This window comes from Tursiops truncatus, chromosome 4 (assembly GCF_011762595.2).
Source record: "Tursiops truncatus isolate mTurTru1 chromosome 4, mTurTru1.mat.Y, whole genome shotgun sequence".
Classification (NCBI taxonomy): domain Eukaryota; kingdom Metazoa; phylum Chordata; class Mammalia; order Artiodactyla; family Delphinidae; genus Tursiops; species Tursiops truncatus.
In genome coordinates this window covers 50060474-50072531 of record NC_047037.1, presented here as the reverse complement: position 1 = coordinate 50072531, position 12058 = coordinate 50060474, and the positions used below count along the sequence as shown (strand labels likewise).

General features: G+C 39.8%; 1 long non-coding RNA gene across 1 annotated transcript in view; it reads left to right on the top strand.

Moving 5' to 3' along the window:
* LOC109551914 (uncharacterized) overlaps window positions 1-9412 on the top strand; it is a 44013-nt gene extending 34601 nt beyond the window's left edge. The window contains exon 4 of the long non-coding RNA XR_012331383.1: window positions 5439-9412. This is a non-coding gene — a long non-coding RNA (uncharacterized lncRNA). The remainder of the gene's footprint in view (window positions 1-5438) is intronic.
* Window positions 9413-12058: the final 2646 nt, after the last annotated feature.

Here is a 12058-nt window from a genome sequence, read left to right as displayed (position 1 = left end):
TATCTATTTAGCTCTTCTGCCCATTTTTTAATTGGGTTGTTTGGTTTTTTTGATGTTAAGTTGTATGAGCTGTCTGTATATTTTGGAAATTAAGCCCTTGTTGTCTGCATCATTTGCAAATATTTTCTCTCATTCTGTAGATTTTCTTTTCATTTTGTTTATGGTTTCCTTTGCTGTTCATTTAAGATTTTTCTTATTTTTTGAGGAAGGCTTGTGTGGCTATGAACACCCCTCTTAGGACTCCTTTTACTGCATCCCATAGATTTTGTATGGTTGTGTTTTCATTGTCATTTGTCTTGAGGTGTCTTCTGATTTCCTCATTGACCCATTGGTTTTTTAGTAGCATGTTGCTTAGTCTCCATGTAATCTTTTTTGTTGTTGTTGTTCATTTTTCCTTCTGTGGTGGATTTCTTGTTTCACACTGTTGTGGTCAGAAAAGATGCTTGATATAATTTCTATCCTCTCAAATTTGTTGAGGCTTGTTTTGTGTCCTAGTATGTGGTCTATCCTAGAGAATGTTCTATGTGTGCTTGAAAAGAATGTGTATTCTGAGTTTTTTGGATGTAGTGTCCTGTAGATATCAATTAACTCCAACTGTTTTATTTTTCATTTAGGGTCTCTGTTGCCTTATTGATTTTCTGTCTGGAAGCTCTTTCCATTGATGTCATCAGGATATTAAAGTCTCCTCCTACTATTATTGTATTCATGTCAATTTCTCCCTTTATGTCTGTTAGTATTTGTTTTATGCAGTTAGGTACTCCTATACTTGGTGCATATATGTTAGCGAGTATAATATCCTCTTCTTATATTGACCCCTTTATCATTATATGCTATCCTTCTTTATCTTTCTTTATGGCCTTTGTTTTAAAGTCTATTTTGTCTGATACAAGTATTGCTACCCCTTCTTTCTTGTCATTTCCATTTGCATGAAACATCTTTTTCCATCCTCTCACTTTCAATCTATGTGTGTCTTTCACCCTAAAGAGGGTCTCTTGTAGGCAGCATAGTATAGGTTCTTGTTTTAGTATCCAATCTGCCACTCTGTCTTTTGATCAGAGTGTTTAGTCCATTGACATTTCAAGTAATTATTGATAAGTATGTACTTATTATTCCCATTTGAAACCTTGTTTTCCAGTTGATTTTGTAGTTCTTTGTTCCTTTCTTCTTTGTATTTTTCCTTTTGTAGTTTGATGGTTTTCTTTTGTATTATGCTTGAGTTCCTTTCTTTTTGATTTTTGTGAATCTATTGTATGTTTTTGATTTGTGGTTACCCTGGTTTTCAAGTATGTGGACCCATAACTATATCTACTTGCTTTAGACTGATAGTCGTATAAGTTCAAGCACATTCTCAGAGATCTACATTTTCTCACTCTCTTCCACCACATTTTGTGATTTTGATGTCCTATTTTATATCTGCATGTTTATCATTTTGCTGTTCATTGTAGTTATAATTGCTTTCAGAAAAAAAATTTAATTGTTTTTTAATCTGTGTACTGGCTTATTTAAGTGATCTTCAATCCTTTTGTATATTTGCCTTTCCTATTGTGATTTGCCCTTTCCTATAGATTCTTGCTTCTTTTCCATTTAGAGAGGATCTTTCAATATTTCTTTTAGTTTAGGTTTAATATTGCTGTATTCTTTTAGTTTTTGCTTGTCTGAGAAATTCTTTCTCTCTTTTCTATTCTAAATGATAATCTTGCTGGGTAAAGTGTCCTAGGTTGCATGTTTTTCCCTTTCAGTACTTTGACTATATATTGCCACTCCCTTCTGGCCTTCAATGTTTCTATAGAGATTTCAGCTGATAGCCTTATGGGAGTTCCCTTGTAACTAACTGTTTTCCTCTTGCTGCCTTTAGCATCCTCTTTATATCTTTAACTTTCGACATCTTAATTATAATATATCTTGGTGTAGGTCTGTTTGGGTTCATCTTGTTTGGGACCCTCTGTGATTCCTGTACCTGGGTATCTGTTTCCTTCTTTAGGTTTGGGAAGTTTTCAGCCATAATTTCTTCAAATACTTTTTTGATCCCCTTTTCTCATCTCCTTGTGGAATCCCTATTATGTGTAGGTTGGCATGCTTTTTTAAAAATTGAGGCATAGTTGATATATCATATTATATTTATAAGTTTCAGGAGGTTATCTGTGTTTTGACAGCCTTCTTACGTGCAGGGTATAGAGAGAGGTGTTGTATGGTAATTCATCAAATATTAGAACCTAAAAAAGGGCCTTCATTTTTTATAAAGGACAAACACAAAAACCTGATGTCCTGACAATTTGCTGACCAAATCCATATATAGTCAAAGATAGTACTTGGTCATTGCCATGTCTCCTCAGCTAAAGTATGTGCTATTTCCCATCAGAGACAGTAATTGAGTGAAAGAAGCAAGTCACAAAAGAACATTTACTATATGATCCCATGTACATAGAATTCAGGCAGTAAAACTATATATTTTTTAAAGCAAGAAACTAAGGATCACAAAAGTCAAGATAGTTCTTTTCTCTGGGAGCAATGAGAGTACACAGGGAGTGTCCAAGTTACTAGACAAGGTAATTTATAGAAAAATGCTTAATACCCAGAAGACTTACTTATATGAGAAATAGTCTCCTACATCTTTGTACAAACTATCTGCACAATGGGAGAAAAGACAACATTTCTGGGAAAACAACCGAGACAGGGAATCCATCCAGTTGTTTAAAACTACCGATCAAATCCAAATTGACAAACACTTTTTTAATAGAAACGATTTTGAAGTTAAAATACTATATTAAATGGAATCATAAACTAAAGGTATTTTGGGGAGAAATGCAAATGAGAAAAATTATTAATACCAAGTTGCTGTTTTTTCCTAACACCCTTCCACAATATTGCCGTCTCTCTCTCATTGCTGAGGGCAAAGCTGACATGGTCTTGGTTCATTCCTTTTCTTTATCCTCCTTCGTTTCTTATTTGGTCAACATATAAGATTACATTCAGTAAGTTTGGAAAGGACCTGTGTAACGCCACCAATAACCCTTGTCTTTGAAGAATGGAGAAACAAGCTGATTAGCTCAGTTATAAATACACTTTCCAACAAAAACAAATGTGTGTCCCATTTCTTGTTTATCAGGAATTGTTTTTGTTTCATAAAATGTAGTTTTATGACATCCAATTTTTTCCAGCTTTATTGAGAAATAATTGACATACTTCACTGTATAAATTTAAGGCATACAGCATGATGGTTTGATTTACATATACTGTAAAATGACTACCATAATAGGTTCTGGTAACATACATCTTGTCATATAGATACAAAGAAAAGAAAAGAAAGGGAAAAAGAAAAAAGGAAAAAAGTTTTCTCCTTGTGATGAGAACTCTTAGGATTTACTCTCTTGACAATTTTCCAATTTATCATACAGCAGTGTTAGCTGTAGTCATCATGTTGCACATTTCTTCCCTAGTACTTATTTATCCTATAACTGGAAGTTTATACTTCTCAACTACCTTCTCCCAATTCCCCTTCCCCACACCCTCCTCCTCTCGTAACCACAAATCTGATCTCAATTCTCTATGAGCTTTTTTTTTAAGATTCCACATATATGTGAAATCATACAGTATTTTTCTTTCTATATATGACATTCAATTTTAATTAAAATAGAAATTTATTAAAGTGGACTGATCAGTTCTAAAAATAATGTGGATAAAATATAGACCTTTTATGTTGTTTTTAAAATAAATTAGCATTTATGCATTCATAAGTGAAATAAAATATAGTAATACTGTGGTATGTTTTACTCCTTGATACAGTTTGTATAGAACATGATTTTCTTCCACTAAACATGTAGGGTAAATTGACCATTTCTGTCTATATAAAGGCGAGAATATTGAATAATCTCCTCTGAACTGAGAAGGGACTTTGAGACTGAAATATGAAGCGGGCAACTACATAAAGTGCAATTATGAAGTTTATTGTGGGTAACTTACATACAGGCAGGATCAGGTGGAAGATGATCTAGAGACGTTCCATGCCTCTGAAGGGGATACGGGGGGATTCAAAGGGGCCAAAACTAAAGATAGAATCTAACTACCAGTGGGAGTCAGAAGCACCAACATGAAATGGGGGTTTTTCCTCCCACCCTGGGGGGGTCTCATAACCATTAATCATCTGCATCAGCTTTAGGTGTATTTCCAGTTTTCATATCAGATGAAAGCAAGGGTAAAAGTTGATAGGCAACTTCCCTGTGGGCGCATTCCTTGTGACTAGGCTAAAGCTGTCATGCAAAGAGGGAGGGGGTAGGACTTTGGGCGTGGAGCTAACAAAATGGGGTTGTCACCCGTACATATCCAAGGGAGGTGAAAGGTCTCTGTTTTAACCTATTTCTAGTCTTTTTCCAAAACACCTGATGTTTGTCAAAGATGTTTATCAGTTACACCTCAAAGGAAACTCAAGAGTCAATTGCCCTGAATGGTTCCAACCTAACTGAAAGAGCAGTTCCTATGCAGAGGAAACCTACAAGTCTCCCCAAGGGGCCCTTGCTTCATTATCATGCTAAGATCTCTGACCAAAGTGGGGACTTGTACTTTTCTAGGCACAATGAGTGCTGGGTGCAAGGGAGCCTGAGGGACTGAGATGCTCCCCAGCTGTTCATGGAAACCTCTGCCCTTCTCCTCAGTTTCTGATGAAGCATGTGCCTATCAACCCTCAGAAGTCCCCCACTTCCCTCCCTTCGGGGAGAAGATGTCTAAGATGTCTTTAGAGCACAAGCTCTCCCTTCTCCATCCTTGATCGATGAATAAATTTTCCACTCCGCTTTGTTGAAGCTGGTCTCATTTAACTGGCATGAGCTACTCCAGGCAAGGGAAGGACTCAGCTGGGGTCCACATGATCCAAGAGGGTCGGTAACAGAGTCAGTGTGGTTCGGCCACATACTGTCTTTCCAGACAGTGCATTCTTCAGTAATGGCATAGTCTTGATATTGCCAAAAGAAATGGATTTTTCCTGTCTTTAGAGCTATTTTACTACTATACCTAGAAACTTTTTGATTTTACAATCACTGTATTATGTGCATGGGTGATATGTTCATCGTATTCCAGCGGTACTGGAAATCAACATACTTCTTTTTAAAGGAAACCATTCATCTATTATTAAAAAAAGATGACTGAAAAGTAATAAAAATCACACTCAGCTATTACAGAAATTTACTCGTTTCTTTCATTGAGAGATTAACTATTGGTTTGGCCGCAAAGTTCATTCGGTTTTTTTCCATAAGCTGGCTCTAGTAGCGCTTAGCTATCTTTAACTTCATTTGAACCAATTTTGTTAGATTGTATTGTGACAGCTGTCATATCAGAATGCAATTTTTTAAAACTTATCAAAATTGGTGAATTTTCGTGTAGCCATTTTAATATTGAAGATGGAGGAAAAAAGCAACATTTTGGCATATAATGCTTTATTATTTCAGGAAAGATAAAAACGCAACTGAAACACAAAAAAAAGATTTGTGCAGTGTATGGAGAAGGTGCTGTGACTGACCAGATGTGTCAAAAGTGGTTTGCGAAGTTTCATGCTGGAGATTTCTCACTGGAAATCGATGCTCCACAGTCGGGTAGACCAGTTGAAGTTGACAGCGATCAAATTGAGACATTAACTGAGAACTATCAACGTTATAGCACGTGGGAGATAGCTGACATACTCAAAATATTCAAATCAAGCGTTGAAAATCATTTGCACCAGCTTGGTTATGTGAATCGCTTTGGTGTTTGAGTTCCCCATAAGTTAAGCGCAAAAAACCTTCTTGACCATATTTCGACATGCGATTCTCTACTTAAACGTAATGAAAATGTTTCGTTTTTAAAACAAATTGTGACGGGTGATGAGAAGTCGATACTGTACAATAATGTGGCACAGAAGAGATTGTGGGGCAAGCAAAATGAACCACCAACAACCACACCAAACGCTGGTCTTCATCCAAAGAAGGTGATGTTGTGAATACAGTGGGATTGGAAGGGAGTCCTCTATTATGAGCTCCTTCCAGAAAACCAAACAATGAATTCCAACAAGTACTGCTCCCAATTAGACCAACTGAAAGGAGCACTGGATGAAAAGCGTCTAGAATTAGTCAACAGAAAATGCAGAATCTTCCATCAGGATAACGCAAGACTGCATGTTTCTTTGATGACCAGGCAAAAACTGTTACAGCTTGGCTGGGAAGTTCTGATTCATCCACTGTATTCACCAGACATTGCACCTTCAGATTTCCGTTTGTTTCGTCTTTACAAAATTCTCTTAATGGAAAAAATTTCAATTCCCTGGAAGACTGTAGAAGACACCTGGAAAAGTTCTTTGCTCAAAAAGATAAAAAGTTTTGGGAAGATGGAATTATGAAGTTGCCTGAAAAATGGCAGAAGGTAGTGGAACAAAACAGTGAATACATTGTTCAATAAAGTTCTTGGTGAAAATGAAAAATGTGTCTTTTATTTTTACTTGAAAACAGAAGGAACCTTTTTGGCCAACCCAATACACCTCGGTCTGGAAAGGACTCAGTCACAACCTTGCCATTTTGTTTTACCTCTACTTTACTGTGGAGTCTCCTGCTACTATCACAAATATGACTGCTAACCGCCTGATTTGCATTATGACTTTCCTGGGCCCCAGGTACTTTTGCTTTCCCAGACTCCTTATTTTATTAAAAACAATATTATGGTTTATGACTATATTGGTAAAAAGACAATGATAAGCCAGGTTGGATTCATTATTATTACATTCATATTTTTCCTTCTGATTCTAAAAGAAATTAAAGTTAAAACATTTTCCTGGGCCCCTAAAAGTTTTGTGGTCCTTAGGCACTGTGCCTGCTGTGATTGGTAGCTAAGTCAGCCCTCCTAAAAGCAGCCAATCCTTGTAAGTGCAGGTATTGTGTTAACTCAGTTACATGCTTTGTCTTATTTAACCTCCACACAAATCATATGACGTAAATGTTAGTGCTATTCCCACTTTACAGATGAGAAAACCACAGCCTAAAGAAGTCCCAGAGGAAGTAACCACAGTGCCCTGAATCAAATCCAGCTCCTCCTTTTTCGGAAGCCGAAGGCCTTTATCACTACACCAGAGGACCTTCCAGGGATTGAAAGCTCAATAGTTTACTAACCCAGAGAGTGACCTGGCTAGACCAATAGTGAGGCACCAAATAGGCTGTTTATTCACTTCTGAGATCAACCTCTATGTCAGCTTCTTCACCAGCTATAAAACCCTGCAATAACAAAACACAGACTGACTACCAGTGATTCAGACACTGGATATGATTCAAGTGCGATCAACCTGGCTTTTCACACACCAGAAGTCTTCCTTGAGAGACAAAGCCTAGAGTTGCTGGATTTTAAAATAATCTTAGAATTGTTACTATCTTACGAATAAATTCTCCTCAGGCATCCTAAATTAAATTCACTTTGGAAAACAAAAGACATTTTCAATGTGTAGTCATCCGATTCCAGATATCCCTCTTCCCGTCCCCCCATGGAAGTTCTCTGCCTCATTTTTTGCAAAGTGATCCAGGTCGAGAAGAGAAACAGATCCCTGTGCAGAGCTGTAGAGGTACCTGGCAGGAAACATCAGAGTGGTGTCCAGGAAAAAGAAAAGAAAAGAAACCTATTAGGACATAATAAATTGGCTTCCATAACCCAAAGGAAATGAGACCATGATCCATTTCAGTCAAGGGGCAAGCAAAATAACTCAGCCTGAGTCTCCACAGGTACATCTGACAGAATGATTAACCTTGGTCCCAATCGGACATAGTGACCTCCATTAGTTAGATAATGAAGGTGCAAACAGATCGTGCGCCTTTATTTCCTGGCCAATTACACAGCCCTATTTTCCTCTGTTCAGTAGAAGTGACCTAAAAGCCTTTGAGGCACCAGTCAACAAGGTGTCTGGATACAACAGCCCTTCAAAATGTATTCTATTCTCTGTGGAGAAAATATCCTACAGCCAAAGGTGGCCGTTTTACACACCGGCAAAGATTGTTTATCTAGACTCCTGAATGCAAAGAGGAAGCCTATTTCCTTACTGGCATTTGCAGTGGAATTTCCCCTTTCAGACAACAATGGATGTAGTCCACTAGGGAGAATACATTGTGGGTGGGACTCTTTCTACGGTGGACTCTGTATTTTCATTTCCATTGCTTTGTGAGTTTGAAAGTTAAACAGGACTTATAATTTGGTTACTTTTTAAGGTAAAATATTATTTTTTAGTTAAAATTCTATCTGTGAATGTCTGTGAAGACAAGAAAAAATTGGGACAGGGTAGTTCCCCACAGAAGACCAAGTGTTCTTTCCTGGAGAAAGAAGAAAGTTTGCAAAACCCACTGAAACATAGCAAGAGCCTTGGTGAATGTGAAAAACGTTATAAACAGTGCCAGCATTATACTCAGTGCCAGCTTAATGCTGAGATCAGCACCAAAGGTCTCCGCCCTCAAGCGTCTCACAGCCTGTCTGGCAGGTGTTTGAGGCTTGGTTCTGCCTTCCCATGACAGAACAGAAAAGGGGCAGGGACTAACTTATTGAGAAAGCAGGCTAGCCCCAGACCTCCTTTCCCATACATATATGCTTATCGCCTGCTTAAAAACAGACTTCCTGGCCTTAGATTCTCCACCAGCTTTGCCTGGGACACTGCCCAGTTGTGGTATCTGGGACCTGGTGTAGGCTGAACTGTCGCATGGGATACATTATGGAAACTCCTCACCCTCTCCAGAACCATTTGCTTTGCCTGATCGACCTTTTAGGCCTGCTCTCCAGGGCCAGGGCCTGCCAACTAGGCACACCTCCTCCAGGAAGCCCTCTAGGCATCCACACAGGTCCACTTCCTTCCAGCACCAATGCCACAGCATGGGGCTCCTGCCAGTCCCTTTGTCTCTCTCTCTTCCTTTTCATCCCTTCATACAAACATGTACTGCTTACTTACTACGTGCTAAGAACTCATAGCACTGGGAGCTAAAGACACTAGGATGGGCCTCTGACTATACAGGAGACAACCTTGTGAGGGAGTCCAACCCATAAGAAATTTTAAATGCAATAAAGCATCACAGGTTCCTTGAAAACAAAGGGAAAAAGAACAAAGCAAGGAAGTGTATATTCTACAAGTATGGGGAGGAGGATAGAAAACTGTTCCCCCAGCAGTATGGAGGTTCCTTAAAAAACTAAAAGCATAGCTACCATTTGATCCCGCAATCCCACTCCTGGGCATATATCAGGAGAAAAACATGACCTGAAAGGATACATGCTCCTCAATATTCATGCAGCTCTGTTTACAATAGCCAAGACATGGAAGCCACCTAAATGTCCATCGACAGATGAATGGATAAAGACGATGTTGTATATATGTGTGTGTATATACATAAATATATATATAATGGAATATTAATCAGCCATTAAAAAGAATGAAATAATGCCATTTACAGCAACATGGATGGACCTACAGATTGTCATACTGAGTGAAGTAAGTCAGGCAGAGAAAGACAAATATGTACAATGTCACTTATATGCGGAATCTAGAAAAAAAGATGCAATGAACTTAATTACAAAACAGAAACAGACTCACAGACTTAGAGAACGAACTTATGGTTATGGAGCGGGGGTGGGAGCGGGGAGGGATAGTCAAGAAGTTCGGGTTTGACATGCACAGGCTGCTATATTTAAAATGGATAACCAACAAGGACCTACTGTATAGCACAGGGAACTCTGCTCAATATTATGTAACAACCTAAATGGGAAAAGAATTAGAAAAAAAACAGATACATGTATATGTATAACTGAATCACTTTGCTGTACACCTGAAATTAGCACAACACTGCTAATCACCTATACTCCAATGTAAAATAAAGAGTTAAAAAAAAAGAACTGTTCCCCTAGGAGTTTACACTTGCATTGCCTTCTCCCTCTTCCATCATGTAAACTTCCTGGTCCTTGTTTATCATCCTCTCAGGATTAAACTTACTGACCCTGTCAGTCTTCTGGGCAGCAGGGCTAATGGCAAAAAGCCCGGAGGAAGGAGAAGAAGCCACTCGTATCTCATTTGCATCCTCGGGCCTACCCTGAATACTACACAACTGTTAGAACCCCAGCTTTACAGAGAGAAATTTCAATCAGAGACGTTAACTGGCCTGCCCAAGAGCACACAGATCTCCTTCTGAAATGCATGACCAAACACACCTCAACAGTCTCACAGGGCTACTTGCTCTTTTCCTACTCTCCAGTCTGTGGCTCTTCTGCTCTGAAATGGGGAAAGAAGACAGCTGCAGCCAGGGCAGCAGGGGCACGGCCAGGTTCAACTTTCCGACAGGAGTGAGAACATAGGGTCTAGGCCTGGGGCCTGCACGCTGTGTGGGTAGGGAAGGTCAAGCACAGAACTACTTCCTCAGGTCCTGGTGGTTTCACTTTCACACTGTTTCTGATTGTATCTCTTTAAACATACATTACTATTTAACAAGAGCTCGTTTCTTTTCTTTTCTTTTTTTTTTTTTTTGCGGTACGCGGGCCTCTCACTGTTGTGGCCTCTCCCGTTGCGGAGCACAGCCTCCGGACGCGCAGGCTCAGCGGCCATGGCTCACGGGACCAGCCGCTCCGCGGCATGTGGGATCTTCCCAGACCGGGGAACGAACCCGCGTCCCCTGCATCGGCAGGCAGACTCTCAACCACTGCCCTACCAGGGAAGCCCCAAGAGCACGTTTCTTTAAAATCAGTGTGAAGGGGCCGCTTCTGCATGCTGTGCTCAGGGAGAGTCACTGTGTTTGCTGCTCCCTGATGCCCTCTCCTATCTGAGTTCATCTCCACTTCTGCTTTTTGCAGAGGAGCTGGAAGTCCTCACATCACCCAGCACAGCTAATGAGGGCTACCTGAAGGACTGAGCCATACCCTAACCCTCTACTGGCAGTAGCCCCCTTCTATCTGAGAAGGCCTTTCCTTCTGTTTGATATTCCAGTTGGTGATGTTCATTTATTATTTCCACTTAAAAAGAAGCCGTCTTATTCATCCACCTACGTACTTAACCAAGATTCATTGCTAGGAAAACTGTAGCTCCCAGGTTGCCCAAAATGGTCCTGGTTTATGCTTCTGGTCCCAGCATAGTTATAAATGGTACCATCTTTTACCACCAAAAACAGCCCAGTTTGTTTGTTGATAAATTATTCGGTCACCCTATGTATTGAGTGTGTAATACGATCACTGTAATAGATCCTAATGATGCAATGACACATAAAACAAGTTTTCTCCCTCCTGGGATCTCACAAACTCAAGAACCTGATCTCTGGCATGTACAGGGACCTCTGAGCGGGTATTGTCATTGATGGCTCACCCCAACATTTCTTTCCTTCTTGGTGTCTCAGCCCCAGTTACTCAGCGTCTCTGTGGTATTCTCTCACCCACTTGGCTGCCAAGCCTTTCTCCCTCAGTGTCGCACAAGAACCCACACACCTTTCAGTGTCTCATGGGGACATTCCTGTGTGGTCCTTCCATGTCCTACATGGGCCTGTGTGCCCGTCCATTACCCACATGGGTGTCATTCTGTGCTCCACTAATGTCTCCTGTGAACAATTCCATGTGCCTCTTCAGTGTCCAACTGGACCAGTGTTTTCCATGTGGTTACCACTTTGTACCCATCCATTATCCCATGTGGATATTCCTGTGGGTCCTTCCAGAGCTGCATGTGGACCTATGAATACCCCTTCAGCAAATGAAGACTCTGCTAGTGGTCCCCAACCTGAAGGCTGCAGGTCCTGGAGGGTAACAGAGTAGCAAGGGGTCTACTTGGGTGTATATGTGTGCAGGGGAAATTTTGTGAATGGTTAAAAATGGCTCCTCTTATTTAAAAAGATTCTGCCTCAGAGCCATCTGGTAAATCTGTTTAAAAAAAAAAAAAGTAGATTCCTAGAATTCATACTAGACCTACTGAATCTGGATTACTAAAATTGAGACCAGGAATTTTCATTTTAAACATGTTCCCTGGTGCTATGCTCTGAATGTTTGTGTGACTCCCAAATTCATATGTTGAAGCCTAGTACCTAATGTCATGGTATTAGGTGTGCCTTTGAGA